Source organism: Anser brachyrhynchus (assembly GCF_964034855.1).
Source record: "Anser brachyrhynchus genome assembly, chromosome: 5".
Lineage (NCBI taxonomy): Eukaryota > Metazoa > Chordata > Aves > Anseriformes > Anatidae > Anser > Anser brachyrhynchus.
Genome location: NC_137699.1, coordinates 45,843,280 through 45,862,715, shown reverse-complemented (window position 1 = coordinate 45,862,715; position 19,436 = coordinate 45,843,280). Strand labels below are relative to the sequence as shown.

Here is a 19,436-nt window from a genome sequence, read left to right as displayed (position 1 = left end):
GGGGCATCCACAACTTCTCTGGGCAACCTGTTCCAGTGCCTCACCATCCTCAGAGTAAAGAATTTCTCCCTGATATCTAATCTAAACCTACCTTCTTTTGGTTTAAAGCCATTACTCCTTGTCCTATCACTCCAATTCCTGACAGAGTCCGTCCCCAGCTTTCCTGTAGGCCCTCTTTAGGTTCTGGAAAGTAGCTATCATTATCCCTCATTCTTCAGAGTAAGAGTTCAGTTCTTTCTGTGTCAGGTGGCAGTGAGCATCTTCCCACTGTTTGAATGTTTATTAACTGGGTAGATGCATTAATTTTTCATTTATTTTATCATTTACCCACTACAACCAGAGGCGGAGGCAAGGTGCTATGGTAGAAAAAACATCCTTCTCCCTGTCTTCTTTGAAACAATATTCAAAAAGAAAAATTAAATAATAATAATAAAAAAAGTAAAAAGTGGTTTTGTTTTGTTTTGTTTTTTACTCTGTAATGAAATTCTCAGAAAAACAAGCTCTCTCTCAGGTGCTGAACTGAAACTCCAGAAATGAATACTGAAGGATCAGATGAAAATTTGCATTAAGGTACCAACGAATTTATAAGCTTTTTTTTTTTTTTTAATATATTTATCTTAAGTCATTTTCATTCTGTTAAAAATAGTTGCTTAAATATTTTTATCTATTTATACAGAAAGGCAGCAGTGATGTTTACAATTAAACCTGTTCTAATAACATGCAGATACTCATGGCAAAGCTCATGTACACAAATGCACAGTAAAAAAAGAGAGTGAGTTGAACATATTTAACTGCACAGGGCTCCAAAGACCCTGTATGTATCCATTTCTTTCTACTTTTGCCAAACAAATATTAAGAATTTGTAAAAACACAACTACTTCTCTGTATGCTGTCCTTGTAGTTTCCAGGTGCTCATGCTTCCCACCCACGCTTATAGAGTCCATACACGCAGTATGGCTATGTAAGTGTAAGGGTGCTTCCAATGAATAAATAATTTACATCTGACCAATTTTTTTATTTTTGTCCTTGTGAATTTAGAGTAGCATTCATCATGAATAAAATTCCATTTTTCTCAAATCATTTGCTAAATTGGTGTCTTAAATTAATCTCACTGGTTAATTTATTATCTCCATATTTTATGTATTAGAACACTTGAAGACCATATAAATCCATTTCACATGGCAAACAGAGAAAATAAATAAAGCAAATGAACAATCTGATACTCAGTTTTTCTCAGCTGTGGTATAGTATATAAAAAATGAGACCTTGACCCCAAACTAGTCACAAACTTTCATCATATATTGAAAGTGCTACATCTAAAAAACAGTAATCTAGATAGCTCTGCTAGTTGTCATTAAAATGTCAGTCAAAATGCATAGCATCTGGAACTCATTACACACTGACATTAGCCATTTAAAAGTTAGGCATTTTGCTTAAAATAGCTTAGTGAATCTAGGTAAGGACAGATAACAATTCATGTCATGACTTAGGTGTTTATGTCTGTTCAATGATTATAAAGGAAAGCAAAAAAAAAAAAAAAAGAAAGGCATATTAGCTTAGATGAGATGTTTAACTTTTGATAATTAATGTTAGGTAAAATGAATCCTTCCTTTTTCTATTGTCTATTATTTCTCGACAAATTTCTTTCTAAGATACTTATTGCATCGGATCTGTCTTTGAATTTTATATGTGCACAAGGAATTTACACCTTGATTCAAAAAAGTAATTAGCCCACCCACCTAGTCTTCTTCCTGGCTACAACAAAGTATAAGATACTTCACAAAACAACCTAGAATGAGATAAAAGACTTGAAGACATTGGAGCAGGTATTTCCAATGGCATTGCACTTGAGTAAAGTATCAAGTCATAAGGGTTTTTGTTTGTTTGCTGGTTGCTTTGTTTTGTTTGTTTGTTGTTGTTTTTCTCTTGCTTCCTCCACCCCCCCTCCCCCCCCCCCCAAAACACTTTTTTTTGTTGTTTTCTTTTAACTCATTTGGAAACACATTAGCCATTTCTATATAAGCCACCATATAAGCAAAGCAGTATGGTAGAAAATTGTCTGAAGCAACCAGTCTAATGTCAAAATTAAGAGTTATATTAACTTGCTCAGTGTTTTGCTAATTAGTGTTCCCTAAAGAATTACCAGTATATTCCTGCTGTAATTTTATCTGATGCTACACTACCTGGAAGGCATTACAGCTTTTTCAGAACTACTTGAATAATGTCTATCCTGTATTTTGCAGTGCAGAAATGCCCACAGGCACAAGCAAAATTTCAGAAAATAAGTCATCTGGATTGGAGTTATGAAAGGGGCCAGTTAAGAACCAAAAGAACCAAACAAATTAATTCTTCCGTTAACTGTTCTGAAAGACTATGAAGTCTTGCTATGTTGTTGTGTCACTTTGGGATCCTTCTATACGAAAAACATTGTATACATGTAAGTCGTAATTATCCCTTCCAGAGATTTTCCCAGGCAAAGGTATTGCAACACTTCAGATGCCCTCAGGGATTTTCAGCTCTAATTATTTACGTGAGTGAGATTTTAAGACACTAAGAAAGATTTTACATTTCTAAAGGAAACATATCGTAAAACCTTTTAAATGCAATAGTGACTTCAAAAGAATTCCAAGTGAGACTTGGCAATGCTAGCTCAGTCAAAATTGGGGAAAGCTGGAATTTTAAATTTAACTCTGGATGCTCTTTTGTCTTTTTTTTTTTTTTTTGGGGGGGGGGGGGAGGGTATTTTGCTTGGATCTTTAATTTTCTTTGTGTCTTATGATCTAGTATTTTATTTATATTATTCTAGACTCCAGAGAATGAAAAGTATTTGCACTTGAAATCTTACCAACAACTCCAATAAAATGCCAGCAAGTTCTGCATATTTTAATATCTAACATCTTAAAAAACATCTAACATCTTTCAAATATCTATCTAACATCTTTCAAATAAGAATAGATAATATTGTTTAATTGAAGTTTAAGACAATTAAGTTTGAGACAATGGATTTATTTTCCCATATTAAACTACTGGTCCACCATTTTTTTTTTCAGTCTAAAATACTACATTTTGGCTATTTTTTAATTATAAAAAATAAACTTCTGAAACTTGCTGCTTTGTGATGATATAAACATGAGATAAATCAATGTGACTAAACTATATTTAAGAGAGGAAAATATGAAATCTAATCTGAACAAGTTGAGCTCATTGTAGAATCAATAAGGTCATTCAGGTGACTGGAATGATGACCAAAGTTATTAATTCAATTCAGGTGTTCTAACTCAGAGATGGTTGCAATGCAAAACGGAAGTTGTAAAGTAAAACCAGTGGTGAAAAATGGAACAAAATATATACTGATCACGTATTCAGGCATTGTAAAATATGAGGGAAAAAAACCTGACAACACTTTTGCAAATATATTTTTTTCAGGGTGTAAAGCTAACACATTTTTTAAAGTAGTTAGAAGTTACCAGAAATGAGGTAGACATAGGATATTGAAACTAATTTTTTCGAAGATCAGTGGCACCCATTAAATAATTATCTTTATCCTCAGCTGTTTGGTAAACTCACATATTCATTAAACTACAGACAAGAAGTAAATCTGCCAGATTTTGTGTTTTATATGCAGGAATGCTGCATACAGGCTTCTGTCATTCACAGATGATGAGCTTTCAAGTCTTATTTAGTTCTGAAATCATGATGATGCATATTCTATTTTATCATTTTTCTTAGTACTATACTTCTAAAGTCTTCATTAAAAGAGAGTCTTTTCATTAAAAGAGATCCAGGAGACTGACAATGCCTTTGAAACTTATTTTCAGTAATTTTTACTTACTTTCTGATTTCTGTACAGAAGTCTTTCATTTTATTCTCCTAGCTTGCTTGCTTTTTCTTTCTTTCTTTCTTTTTCTTTTTCTTTCTTTCTTTCTTTCTTTCTTTCTTTCTTTCTTTCTTTCTTTCTTTCTTTCTTTCTTTCTTTCTTTCTTTCTTTCTTTCTTTCTTTCTTTCTTTCTTTCTTTCTTTCTTTCTTTCTTTTTCTTTCTTTTCTTTCTCCCTCTCTCCCTCTCTCCCTCTCTCCCTCTCTTTCTCTCTTTTCCTTCCTTCCCTTCCTTCCCTTCCTTCCCTTCCTTCCCTTTTTGGTAGAAATTATATATATATATATATACGTATATATTATATTAGAGGACAGAAAACAGCAGACAGCTTTACTACTGCCCAAAATAATACATCCCTCTGAGTCACGTAATGAAACAGTAACTATGTGGAACATTGCATTGAATACCATGGCCATATCCACCCCTCTACATAGCTTTTTAAATGGGTTCTTCATCCTCTTCAGTGAACCTTTTAAGTTCTGTAGTGACAACAGTATAATGATGGTTTCTACTTCTATCCATTGTGGTGTATGAACCAAACTGGCAAAATTTTATTGTGAGGCTGATGTATTTATTTTTCATTGAAGAAAAATCACTCAATAAATTTAAATGTGATGCTAATTCTCTGTGGCACAATGAAATGCCATTCCACAAAGATAAGAATGCAGTTTAGTCTGATAAAAAGGTTTAGATTACAGGCACTTCCACTGAAGTTTATGTACTTAGTGCTACACAACCAAAATGTAGCCTTTCAATCCATAAACTAGTTAGTTTTTTGTAATGTAGATCAAGATTTTCAGACTTTCAGCAGAACTTTTCAGCAAACAAATGTAAATAGGTTCTCACTCCTTGTTTTCTCTTCTCAGCAAGTAACACTCCGTGCAACAGAGGAGGAAATTCCAAATATCTTATGTGCAAGTATGAGACATCTGAAAGCGGGATCCACTTTATTTTCACTACTTAGAAGTGAAGTACTTATTCTGTCTCTAGTAATATAACCTCCCTCTGCAGTCAGTGGAATTTTCCATGGGATAATCCCTCCTATACTAAGAAAGAAGTACGTGAAAGTCTTGGAATTGCCTTTTACATAGCAATGCCAAAATCTTAGCTAAAATCTGATTGAAGAATAAATCTATACTTGCAGCTCATCTTTATTCATCTTCAATTATGTTTAAGTAACACCTGGTGCTTATTTATATTCCTGAATAAGAAATAGTACCTTCTGTAGGCAGTGAATTTGTCTGAAAAGTTTGTATGGTGATCATATATACAGTTTAACTACTGACAATAATTTCCCTCAATGTTGCTCTCTTTTTAAACAAGTAAAATACGCATTACAATTAATGTACTTCATTAGAAATGAACAGGAATATAACTTTGTTCCCTTCTTCTGAAAATTTATTTAAATAAAATGTGGATTATTTTCTCTATGAGTTATTTCATATTTCAGGTATTTGGGGACACCTTCAAAACATTTTTTTTTTTCACCAAACCTCCCTTATGATAGCAACACTGAATAATAGTTAAAGGTTTTTGTTAGTGGATCAAACCACTTTAATTAGATTGCTGGCTTTTCTGTATTTTACATAGCACAGAAGTAATTTGAATAAGGCTAGTCAGTATTCAGTGACATATTGAACAAGAAATCTTGCTTTCACAGAATTTTATTCCAGATTCCTAAGCCACATTGTTTCTAATCTAGTGATCTAGAATCAGAAGGAACACGAAGGAAATTTTCACAAATGCTGTTAGATTGTATGTCCTACCAGTTATTAATTTCTATATCAAAAAATGTTTGTTATTGGATATTGTCCATAATACATAATTAACTGGACAATATGAGATTTAAAAAAAAAAAAAAAAGAGAATTAAGTTTTATAAATGCTATCTATTTCGATCCTAAACAGAATTCTCTGTTTTTAAATATTTCTGATTTCATGTGAGAAATGTTTTCTTCATTTGACCAGCAGCTTGGTGAAAACTTTCAAGAGGGCAATGATGTTTATGATACACCCTAATATCTAAAATATCAAAATACTTATATATATAATATCTTATCAAAATATATATATATAACTTACTTATATATCAAAATTAACCCTAAAAATTTCCCTAGATGAAATGGATATGCTTAGATAATTCTGAGTGATATAAGAAGTTTATACTCCTTATACTTTACAAGAAGTTTTATACTGAAGAGATCCAACTCATTCCAGAATGTTCTTCAGACTTGTCCAGATCATGCAGAACTTAGACTTGAATTACCATGATAGGGTCATGTTCTTATTAGTCTGCTGTTGAACCAAGTAGCCAAAAAAAAAAAAAAAAGTTTCATTAAAATTCTGGGATTCAACATCTAGTAGTATATATTCATTAAGAAAGACAATATAAAAATCCTACATTTGTTATTATCTTACCAATAAAAAGATGCCAAGATTTAATATAGAATCATAGAAGAAAAAAAATTAGATCATGTGTCTGAGAGCAAATGCTTCTTGAACTCTGACAGGTTTGGTGTCATAACCACTTCCCTGGGGAGCCTTTTCCAGTGCCAGACCACACTCTTGGTGAAAAACATTTTCCTGATATCCAGCCTGACACATATACCAGTTGCAATCACTGGATATGAATATAGAGGTATTTATTTTGCAGGAAAAAATGATGAAAGTTCCTCATTATTGTATTGTTCTGGGTTATAGTACAAAAGATATTTTCCATCATTAAAATATGACCTTCATTTCTCAATGCTTAAAGCCAATATGGTTTGAAATGTGTTTTATTAATTAGATTTTCTTGTCACAAATGACAGAAGAGGTCCTTTAGCTTTGTTCAAAAGCAAGTATGGTTTGCTCTTTTTATATATATATATATATATTCTTTTTTTTGTTTGGGGGGGGGGGGGGGGGATTGTAAAACCTGTAGCTTGAGATGGTTTTCATAGATAGCAGCTGGTGGAGCCTAAGCTGATACTTTCCATGCATTAGTTCTCTCCATCATTTTCTCCTTGTTTCTCAAATCTGTTCAGTTTTTCTGTTATTTCCTTACATGCTGTTTCACAAACTGGTTCTTACGTGTCCCCTATGAGATTTTTACCAAGAGCAGGCACAGATACTGAGTTTGTGAAGTAAGTAAACAGGACTGTGAGTCTCCAGGAAACAGATCGGGGCTAGAAGAGTTCTTTCAGGTGTTAGAGAAATGATTCTCAGCAAAATGCATTGAAGATATGTGTAGAACACAAGCACTTTTGACTCAGGCTGCCACTGCTGATTATTAAGAAGGCCTGATGGACAAGTGGGACAGTAGTAAACCTGTTAGGAATTCTTAACAAGGAATGAAAATGAGAATGATGTTCTCAGAAATCAGTGTTTTCCTGGCCTCCATTCTTGCTGCAGACATACTCCACCTACGTACACAATATAACCAAGGTGGATGGATGTGAGAATTTCTCAATATCGAATCTAAAATAATGACCAGTTCTTAACACTATGCAGAGTTCTCAAAGAAAATGAGATGAGAATGCAGTAGAATCTTTCTGAATTCCTCCTGAGAACAGAGGAAGATCTCTTTAATATTAATTTCCTCTGAACCAGTGGAGCTCTTCAAGTCACTATGGAGGAAACAGATAAGCAATGGTTATTCACATATTCCGTCCCACTTAAAAAGGCTTTAGTTGTGCTAATAATTGCTCTAATAATTGCTGTCAAGCATTTTCAACAATAAAAATCTTTCAGATCTCAGGATTTTTGAAGGTGACTGAATAGCATTTTCTTGTCTCCCTGGTTTTGAACCAATGCAAATGCTATACTGCTAGTAAGCTAGGATCAATAGAAACCAAAGGAAACTAAAAACAAATAAACAAACAACAGCAAAACATTAAAAGATCCAACATCCATATTAGAGTTAATTAAAGTTCAAACTTACAGGAAGTTTTAATGTTACTGAATTACATTCAAAGTCACACACCCAAAGATGCAAATGCAAAAATGAAGAATGCTGGATTCAGGAAACAGATTTCAAACAGCAGACTAAAAATCTCTGCTCGGCTGTTAAGTATTCTTGAGGGGAATTTTTTAATTGCATGATGCTTTAAGTATATGAGGCTGTCTTTCTGAGCTTTTTTAGATCTGTCCTAGTTTTTGCAGTGCTGAGCAGTTAAACAGCCAGGTCCACCCACAAGCAATTTTAAAATAAGATATTTCTCTGCCTAACTATTTTGAGGGGTCTGTTCATTAAGCATTGTCCATCCATAGGCAATCTCGTGGCATCAGATTTTTCATGAACGGAGTTTACTTTCCATCAAATGCGTTTGTGATGATCATTTATTATATAAATAAACTAACATCTAGCATTTAGGATTGGATAGGATTGGAAAATCTGATTAACTTTCCTAAGGAGTTTTCACTCCTTCACAGATTGTTCTCACCAGCAGTATGTGGTGGCTAAAATACACAGGCTGGCTGAATGAATATATACATTTATTTCTACTTGCTACTCAGCTCAAGTTACAATTTCGTAATCCATTCCCCATACTACAAGGAATCAGATAATAAATGCTCTTACTCAAAGTCCCTTAAGTGACAAAGGGAGGCAGAGCTTACTCCTTATTTTGTCTAGGTCCCTAAGAGGAAAAATATTTGTATACATTTTGTAGCCTTAAGAGATACAGAAATAGAGGACAGTAGAAGTCAGTCATTAGAGTAAATTGATATTACGCTTTTTACCCTAGCTAGCTGCAGCTAGTAAAGTCTGTAAAGTCAGTAAAGTCTGCCAGCTAGTAAGAGTAGAGAACTGAGATGGGTTGATTTCAGCCAACAGTCAAACAGTCACCCCACATCTCACTCATTCCCCTCTCCCATGAGACAGGTAGAAAATAAAAGGAAGGTAAAAAAACTCAGACTGAGACAATGACAAGTCGTTATGGAAAACAAAAGCTATGTGCAAAAGCAAATCAAAAGAGGAATTCATTTATTACTCTCCATTGTCAGGCAGATATCCAGACACTTTGTTGGAAATACGGCTTCAACATGTGTAATTGTTGCTGGGGAAAACAAATGTTATAACCATGAATGTCACCCCCTTCCCTTCTTCCTGCTCCTTTTTCTGATCTCTTATTGCTAGTAGGATGTCATGATGAGTATGGATAGTATTTTGGTCCATTTGGATTGGCTGTCCTCACTGTGTTCACTCACAACCCCAGGCCCACTCCCACCCTAGTTGCTGGGGGGTGGGGAGGGTAGGGAGAATGGGAATGACAGAAAGCTTTGATGCTGAGCAAGCACTGTTCAGCATTACCTAAAACATTGGTATGTCACTGTTTCAGCCAGGAATGCAAAGCACAGCATCATAGAGGCTGCTGTGAAGAAAATTAACTCTATTCCAGGCAGACCCAGTAAAAGATTGCTGGATCATTCTGAGGCACAAAGTTCAGACATCATATTCAAACACTGGTACCTACAGAAGAGGTCTATATGCTGCTATGGGGACTGCATATTCCTATAATAGTCACAGAAGATAATACATTTTGTTTTCTTTAATTCCCCATCCTCTCTATCTGAAATTCTTTTATAATACACAGAATAAAACATAATTGTAGTATAATTTCCATTAAAACTTTTAAAAGACATAAGTTTTAGGTTTTTCTTTATTTTTAAATCCAGAAGATTTTTTTTGAAAGGCTAATTCTGATGCAAAAAGCTACTGGTGTCCTCCGACAAAATTCAAAACAGTGTACTGTGTTCTTATTCTTTCATTTCCCGTGTTACATTTATTATTATTATTATTATTTATTATTATTATTGTTGTTGTTATTATTGTTATTATTATTATTATTTCCCCTTTCTGCTTCTTGATTTCAAGTTCAGGACCTTTTTGTTATTTAATTTTACAGTTATATGTAACAGGCAATGACATCTCACGACTGTGGCATGTTAACAACAAGATATATATGACTTCAACAATTCTGCTTCCACTGTGGGTGTAAAGCACCTCATATTTGTACACAGGCTTTCATTCTCCCCTTACAAAAAGTACAGCTCAGCCTCAAATGAAAAGAATTCAAGGTTGGAAGTTAAACCATTCCATGGGAAGATCCGACCTTTATTAAATAAGACACTGTTACCCACGACCACCATCTGATTACCAATCTCTAAACAACTGTTCATGAATGAAACCTCTTGTAACTGAGACATTACAATGGACTAATTACCAGAAAAGTGAGAAGAAAACCTATTAAAGCAGTAGTGTAGTAGCACTAACATTACGACATGAAGAACAAGGCTTTTAAATAAAGTGATAAATCAACAAACAAAACAAAATTAATCAAAAAAAACCAAACCTCCTTGACCTATTAATTTACTAGAAAGAAACAGCTAAAGAGCTATACCTGTAAGCAGCAGCATGATGTAAAATAGACTTATGAAGTTGAGAAAAAAAAAGAATTTAGGAAGAACAGACTAAGGAATTCAAACAAATTAAGTAAATGATCAGTTCCTTCACTAAAGGAAGGAATATGCCTATGATTGATAACATTAATGTTATTAAAATTAATATCTAAACTTAGAATAGTTGTGTCATTACAGGATATAAAAATAGCTATAGAAACTCACAGAAACAACCTTCACAAAACAAAGAAGATTTCTTCAGGTATATTTTAACGCTATAAATGAAGTAGGATTCATAAAGGACTAAGTAAATCAGTGACAAACCTTCTCTAGATTATATAATTCTATAATTCGTATATACTGCAGATTGGTCTATCCAAAAATATTTTTGAAGTTCACAGAAGAAAATGAGACTGAGTAAGATTTTGGGAAAATTCATCTATCTGTGTAGGAATATAATTTCTTATCTTACAAAGAAAGGGATGTTAAAAGCATATAACATAAATGTGGGAGACATGAATAAGTGGCTTCTGTTCTCCCTGTTATGTAACAGACGAACTAAGTGTCACTAAGTGAAAATGAAAATTGAAAACTGATGAAAAACAAATATTTTAATGCTCAATGCGTAATTAGTCTGTAGGTCTCATTGCAACCATAGTTTAAGTTCTTTCACAATTTAAATCTGGGAGGTACAGTAGCAAATACTTAAACAAGAGGTTTGAAAGCAACATATAATCTAGCACATCTCAGGAATTAAACCTTTATTTTACTAGTATCAATTTTTCACAAAAACCCAACGTTGAATAAGTGCAAAACATTTCAAACATTTCACCACATTAAGCATACATTTTCTGGAGAGAGGATATGAAAATAAATGGACCATAAGTCAAATTCACCAGTCAACTCTTGTGTTCTTTTATGTGTATGTATATTTTCGAAGAATTTGAAGAATATAAAGACAACTCTTTCTTTCTTGAGGCTACAGTCAATACAGCCAGAAATCAAACATAATATCTCCTCAATAAATTAATCAATTGAGATGTATTAGGAATGGAAAGAAAAAAGGTATTCAAAATCATCCACAGTATGGCACTGGCCTGAAGATTCAGGAGATGTTGATTCTCCTAACCTCTTTTAATGAACTGCTTCACTCTACCTTTCAGTGCTTGACATGTCTATGTGACAAATAGTACGTGACTGCAATCACTTCTTATTAGGCCTAGTGAAATATAGACCCTAATCTCACTCACTTTCAGTTTTTAACATAAAGAATTTTCTTCCCTGAACCTCAGCTAGTTTTATAATAGAGCATTCAGTAATATATATAATATATAATATTCTAGAAAAGATATAACATGTTTGCAATATAAAGGATATAACGTCAATAAATTGACCTATTAAAACTGCTGTTCAGTTTATTTTAATGTGCAGGTTATTCCTGTGAACTACTATAATGCAGCTAAACATATAATAAGCACAGTTTATTAGAGGCAAGTATATCAGTATGCATGATTAGTCTTCATTTGTGATGATATAGGGAAGAGGAAAAGCAATAAGAAGCCATTGGATTACTTTACATTGATTAAATGAAGAGCTAAATAGCAAAGACCTGCACACATATCGTGAACTCCTGAATCAGCCTCTTGTAATCAGTCCTGCTCCATTCCCTATTCACTGGCTTCCTTACCTTCTTTAGTACATCAAGACATACGTTGTTGATAATATTTATAATAAGCTTTCAACTAATTTTGACTTTCTCAATACATTGAATATATTTTGCAACCACCACTCTGAAAACTGAGGTAAACCATTTCTTTTTTTAGACAGAGTTTCCCTGATTGAAACATCTAGCAACGCTTCATAGAATCATAGAAGGGTTTAAATTGGAAAAGCCCTTAAAGATCATCTAATTCTAACCCACCTGAAATGGGCAGGGACACCTCCCACTTAACCAGATTGCTCCAACCTGGCCTTAAATACTTCCAGGGATGGGGCATCCACAGCTTCTCTGGGCAACCTGTTCCAGTGCTTCACCAAGTAAAGAATTTCTTCCAAATATCTAATCTAAATATACCCTCTTTCAGTTTGAAACCATTACTCCTTGTCATATCACTACACTCCCTGACAAAGTGTACCTCTCCTGCTTTCTTGTAGGCTGCCTTTAGGTACTGGAAGGCCACTACAGGGAGTATTCTCTTCTCTAGGCTGAACAACCACAACTCCCTCAGCCTCTATGAAGGTAGGAGAGGTGTTCCAGCACTCTGACCATCTTCATAGCCTTTCTCTGGACTCACACTAGTACATCCACATACTTCTTGTGCTGCAGGCCGCAGAGGCAAACAGTACTCCAGGTGGGGTCTCAGCAGAATAAAGATGGAGAATCACGTCTCTTGACCTACTGGCCATGCTTCTTTTGATGCAGCCCAGGATGTGGTTGACTTTCTGGGCTGCAAGCACACATTGTTGACTCATTTTGAGCTTCTCATCAGCCTAAGTCCTTCTCCTCAGGGCTGCTCTCAATCCATTCACTGCCCAACCTGTATTTGTGCTTGCCCTGACCCAGATGAAGGACCTTGCACTTGGCCTTGTTGAACTTCATGAGGTTTCCCACAGGTCCACCTCTCAAACCTGTCAAGGTCCCTCTGGCTGCCATCCCTTCCCTCCAGCGTGTTGACTGCACCACACAGCTTGGTGTCATTGGCAAACCTGTAAAGTGTGCAATCAGACCCGCTGTCCATGTCAACGGCAAAGATTTTAAACAGTGCCAGTCCCAATACCAACCCCTGAAGAACAGCACTCGTCACCGTTCTCCACCTGGACATTGAGCTGTTGACCACAACTCTTTGAGTGTGACCATCCAGCCAATTCCTTACCCACCAAGTGGTCATTTTCCATGTGCCTTACCACAGTTTCCAGGAGGAACTGCTCCATGATCTTGCCAGGCGCAGAGGCAAAACAGACTGACCTGCAGTTCCCCAAGTCTTTCTTCTTTCTCTTTTTAAAAATGGGGGTTATGTTTCCTCTCTTCCAGTCACCAGACTGCCACGACTTCTCATATATGGTGGATAGAGGCTTAGCAACTACGTCTGTTATTCCCTCAGGACCCACAAATGTATCTCATCGGGCCCAATGGACTTGTCCTCCTTTAGGTTTCTTAGCTGGTCTCAAACCTGATTTTCTCCTACACTGGGCAGTTCATTTTTCTTTGTCCACCTGTCAAATCCATGTCTCTCCAATTTAGAAACAAGAATATTGTGCTGGACATCAAATGGTTTGCATTGAGTCCAGGTAGATGAATTCGGTTGCTCTTCCCCTATCTACCAATGCTCTTAACCCTGCTTCTCTTAGAGGAAGTTTTTGGTACCAAGAGGTTACGACAAGAACTATGTTGTTTTTATTGTCCTAAGAAGGGAATGGATAACTTGGAAACAGTATTTTCTGCCTTTACCTTCATGTGCCATCAAGATAGGACCTTTCAAAATATTGTTAACTTACTACTAGCATTTATGTTTTCACCATGAATAATGACCTATTCTTTGTCAAGAGAATTGAATACAGATTTTTGTAAACAGGAATCTGCTTCAGTAAACCTTCTGCAGCTTCTTGTCAGCATCAAAACCAGTTTTGTCAGTGACATTATCCATAATGCATTTGCTTCACTTTACTCACTAGATTCTGTCTACTCGCAGTTTGACATTTCAAGTTTTACATTAGTCTAGAAGACACCTATCAGGTAGTACAGTAAGCATTCTATCTCTGATATACTGAATGAAGAAAATACTGAACGGTTCTTACAACTGTATCCAGGAAATTAAGACAATGATACTTGTTTTTAGTTAACTAATTTGCAGTATGTGAAGGAATTTTTTCTAGTACAAAATACACCTTAGCAGTATTCATTTGTTTTAAAAATGCCCATTAAATTATATACGTGTTGAATACAAACTTCAAAAATGAAAAAAAAAAAAAAGAGTATTTATGTTCCCTTTCTAAAGGTCAGTTTTAATTATTACACAGAAGGACTGGAAAAAAAAAAAAAAAAGATTTTAAGCTAAACTGCACTAAGGCTCAGTGTGGGAATTTTCTTAATCACAAGAAAACAAAGATACAACCACTGAGACAAGTATCTGCAATGTATGCAAGTACATTTCCTGAAACAGTTCCCTGAAGATCAATGTTTGTTTGTTTAAATATGTTACTTCTCACTTTAAGAGAGAGAGGACAGGGGATGTAGTAAGATCCTACAGTTGGAAATAATTTTCCTTACATATCCAGGCTTTTTCTTTTTTCTTTTTTTTCCTGTACTTCTAAGACCATTTTGATTTTCCTTGTAAGGAACACTTATCTTCCCAATGTTTACTTTCATAATGAAGAGTGATCTTTAGAGATTTTTTAGAAAGTCTCAGTATTTTTCTCCAATTTTCTGTAATATTGAAAGCAATGACAGATGTGACTTATCTTCTCTGCCATTTATTTTTTTACTGGCTTTGGAGTTTGATATCAAAACAGCTCTATGTATAGATTAGCTGCATTCATCATTTATAAGAATTACAACACTGCAAAAAATGACCATCCAAGAAAACAAATAAGAATTTCAGAGGTCAAGAGTTCAGCAGGTTTCAAGGATTTCTACCTCCTTCATCTAACTATGTATGAGGTAAGTATTCATATCTTTCAAGTTCTAGCTATTGAAGAGGGGATAAGTAATACATCTGCTGCAGTTTACAATATTTATTTGGGAGAGGATTACATCAGTACTGTGTAAGATTTACTGTAAAGGTCGATATAGATTTTCAACCTAATTGTATTTTTGCAGTGCCTGTGTTTCTTATGTATGAATACACAACCCTCTCTAGGCAAGTATCCAATATTATGAATTCTAAAACTACCTGCTGTGTAAAAATGATTTGGAGATCAATGTATATCTAAGAGAATAATTTAGTTCCTAACTGTAGAAAAGACAACTTTATTTATTTATTTATTTATTTATTTATTTAATGTGAATTCTCCATATTTTGTACTTACATAAAGTTCTGCCATCATGTACTTCACTGCAGTTCCCATGGAAATTCTGTTGTGTTTCTGTATGTCTGTATTGGCTTTTCATTTGTTGGAGTAACAGATGGGGGTCATTCTGCAAATTGAATAAAATAAAGAGTTCATTGATTTTACTGGCCTCATAGTCTCTTTCGCTCTCAAACATTCACCTTCTCTTTGGAGGTTGTTTAAGAGGCCCATCGTAGTAAAGGACATCCGTATATCCCACATATATTCACTTACATAAGCTGAACAAAACACAGCAGTATATTAAGTTACTGGTGGCAGTGAGTGGGAATAAACTGAACATGGCAAGTGGAATTACATGAGGGACCAACTAATAGTTGAACAAAAAAAGTGGCCTTTGCATAGGTCCAAGAATAAGTAAATCAGTTTGAGTACAGTATGAATTTCATCCAACCCTCAGATAAAAAATATTTTGGTTCAAATAATCTGATGAATGAGCGTATCAGTCACCAGGGGCAAAAGTCTTGATTCCAGGAAGTTCGCTTTATTTATTGCTAACTAATGTATTTTTTTATTTATGGATTCAGGTACCAAAAACAAAATAGACAAATAAAACAGCTAGAGAAAACATTTACTCCTCCCTTGCCAGGTTTATCTTCAGTCCAGTATACGTTCTTGCCCTTTCCTAACCTCAACTCCCCTTGCTTTTTCAGCACATTACACTCAGTTTAGGCCTAGCCCTTTGGTGAGGCAACAGGCAGTACAGGAGGTTGTGGTCAGCGCACAATAGTTTCTTTCTGCTGCTGCTTGCTTTTTACTCTTTTTTTTTTTCTCCTCTGCTTCTTGATTTTTACTTATTTTCTCTGCTTCACCATGGGTTATTCATGGGCCGCAGTCCCTTTGTCCCTGCCCTGGCATGGTCCCAGTCCATCAGCAGTATCCCGGATCGAAGCCACTCGAGGCAGCCGCCAGGACCTGTCAGCCCTCGCGAGGGAGGCTGACGAGGCGTAGGCAGGGCCGGCAGCGGCAGCGACGGGCCATTTAAATCCGGCGTCGCCGCCATTTGGCAGCCCCTCGCCGAGGCGATCGGCTCTGAGGCAGACGCGTCCTGAAGCGGAGCGCGGGATCGAGGCGGGCAGGGCTTTTTTTTTTTTTCCGGCATCGAGGCCACTCGAGGCAGCCGCAAGGACCCGGCAGCCCTCGCGAGGGAGGCTGACGGGGTGTAGGCAGAGCCGGCAGCGGCAGCGACAGGGCATTTAAACGGGGGTCGCCGCCATTTAGTAGCCACTCGCCCAGGCAACCACCGTTTGACTGTATAAAAGCAGCCCCTAAGGAGCGCCACGAACAGGACACGCAAACAGAACCGGCTTGGCAGTTAGCGCAGGCAGTTTAGGCGAGGCAGTTCAAGCGGGGCAGGGAGGAGTGCGGGGAGGATCCTCTTCTCCCTTTCATACGTCCCTTCCTCTTCTCTCCTCTCCTCGCTGGGAACTCTGCCTCTTAGAACTTATAATTTTAGTGAAGAAGCTACTGCAGAGAGTACTAGCCAGCCTACTGGTTTGACATGGTTGCACCCCGGCGGAAGGCTGTTGTGAAGAAAAGTGTGGAGACCCAGACAGAGCCCCCACACAAACATGCGCGTGCACAGGTCTCAGGTTGCAGCAAGTGCCAGAGCCTGGCACTTGCAGTGCAGGGTGACAGAGACAACACCTGCATCAGATGCGACCAGGTGAATGATTTATTCAGCCTTGTGGCTGACCTGAAGGAAGCGGTGGAGAGGCTGAGGAGCATTAGGGAGAGTGAGAGGGAGAGAGATAGGTGGAGATACTCCCTATCAGCCCTGAGGCTTAGGCAGCCAGCAGAGGCTGCACAAGAAACACATCACCCCCTACCGCCTTGGGAGCATGTAATAGGAGGGGATCAGCAGGCAGGCAGAGTTCCTGCTACAGTGAACCCCCTCTTCTCTTCTCCCCCTAACAACAATGGTGATGAATTGGGGGACAGGGGCCAATGGCAAAAGGTCCCTGCTCAGTATTACAAGCGTAGCAGGTGCACCTGCCCAGTGATTCCCCTACCTCCCCAGCTGCCCCTGCAGAACAGCTACACTGCTTTGCGAGGACAACTAGTCAATGGCGAGGGTGATGGTTCTTCCTACCTGGAGGTGTCACCAAAGTCTAATCAGACTACCCACTGCATGAAAACCTCCTCAGTAAAGAATAAAAGGTCATTGTCATTGGTGACTCACTGCTGAAGGGAGCGGAAGGCCCAATATGCAGACCAGACCTGATAAACAGGGAGGTCTGCTGCCTCCCAGGGGCCCAGGTTAAAGATGTAAGGAAGAAACTTCCTTTGCTAGTACGGCCCTCGGATTATTATCCTCTTTTCTTGTTGCAGGTAGGCAATGATGAAATAGGAAAAACTCCTCTAAGGACTATGAAGAAGGACTTCAGAGTCTTGGGGAGACTGGTTAAGGGTTAATAGATAGACCGATCCAAGGTGAAACCTTACTAGACCTGGTGCTCACCAATGTGGAAGAGACCATTAGAGAGGTTAAGACTGGAGGCTGCCTGGGCTGTAGTGACCATGCTCTGGTGGAGGTTGTGATCTTGAGTAATATGGGTCTGGCAAAAAGCAGAGCAGGACCCTGAACTTCAGGAGAGCAAACTTCCTGCTGCTCAAGGAATTACTGGCTGGGATCCCCTGGGAAACTGTCCTTACGGTCATAGGAATGTAATAGAGCTGGCAGCTCTTTAAGGACACCCTTCTGAGAGCACAAGAGCTCTCCATCCCCCAGCAGAAGAAATCGAGCAGAGTCAGCAGGCGACCGGCATGGCTGAGCAAGAACCTGCAGCTTAAACAGAAGGAAAAGAGGGAAACGTACAGGAAGTGGAAGCAAGGTTGTGTACCCTGAGAGGAATACAGGGGTGTCATCTGGATGTGTAGAGACGGGATCAGGAAAGCCAAGGCACAGATCGAGCTGAACTTGGCAAGGGATGCAAAAAATAACAAGAAGGGGTTCTACAGATACATAGGCAGGAGACAGGCCAAGGAGAGTGTTCCCCCTCTGATAAACGAGACGGGAGAACTGGCTTCCTCAGACATGGAAAAAGCTGAGGTACTCAATAAGTGCTTTGCCTCAGTCTTCACTGGTGGTCAAGTTCCCTATGTCTGTCAGGACCCTGAACCTCCTGGAGAGGGTAAGAGGGGTGGATTCCGTCCGACTGTGACAGTGGAACAAGTCTAGGACCACCTAATGAAATTGGATGTGTATAAGTACATGGGGCCAGATGATATACATCCCAGGGTGCTGAGAGAGATGGCTGATGTGGTTGCCGAGCCGCTCTCCATCATATTTGAAAAATCATGGCTGTCAGGTGAAGTCCATGGTGACTGGAAAAAGGGAGACATTACTCCCATTTTTAAGAAAGGGAGAAAGGAAGACGTGGGGAACGACAGGCTGGTGAACCTCACCTCTGTGCCTGAGAAGATCATGGAGCAGATCCTTCTGGAAGACATGTTAAGGCATGCACGAGATAGGTGATCCAAGAAAGCCAGCATGGCTTCACCAAAGGCAGATCTTGCCTAGCCAGTCTGGTGGCCTTCTATGATGGAGTGACAGCATCGGTGGACAAAGGAAGGGTGATGGATATCATCTACCTGGACTTGAGCAAAGCCTTTGATGTGGTCCCTCACCACATTCTTCTCTCTAAATTGGAGAGTTACGGATTTGAAGGATGAATTGTTAGGTGGATAAAGAATTGGTTGGCGGGTCGCAGCCAAAGGTTTGTGGCTAACGATTCTATGTCTGGGTGGAGGTCGGTCACAAGTGGTGTCCCTCAGGGGTCGGTCTTGGGTACGGTGCTCTTCAACATCTTTATCAATGACATAGACGATGGAATCAAGTGCACTCTCAGCAAGTTTGCAGATGACACCAAGCTGAGTGGTGCAGTCAATACAATAGAGGGAAGAGACACCATCCAGAGGGACCTAGACAGGCTGGAGAAGTGGGCCCATGAGAACCTAATGAGGTTCAACAAGGCCAAGTGCAAGGTGTTGCACTTGGGATGGTGCAGTCCCAGGTTTTTATATAGACTGGGAGAAGAAGAACTTGAGAGCAGCCCTGCGGGAAGGACTTGGGGGTCCTGATGGACGAGAAGCTGGACATGAGTCAGCAGTGCACACT

The 19,436-nt window shown here is 37.9% G+C and overlaps 1 long non-coding RNA gene across 1 annotated transcript in view; it reads right to left on the bottom strand.

The window, feature by feature from the left end:
- LOC308196718 overlaps positions 1–19,056 on the bottom strand; it is a 102,692-nt gene extending 83,636 nt beyond the window's left edge. Inside the window, exon 1 of the long non-coding RNA XR_013952365.1 lies at positions 15,278–19,056. This is a non-coding gene — a long non-coding RNA (uncharacterized lncRNA). The remainder of the gene's footprint in view (positions 1–15,277) is intronic.
- Positions 19,057–19,436: the final 380 nt, after the last annotated feature.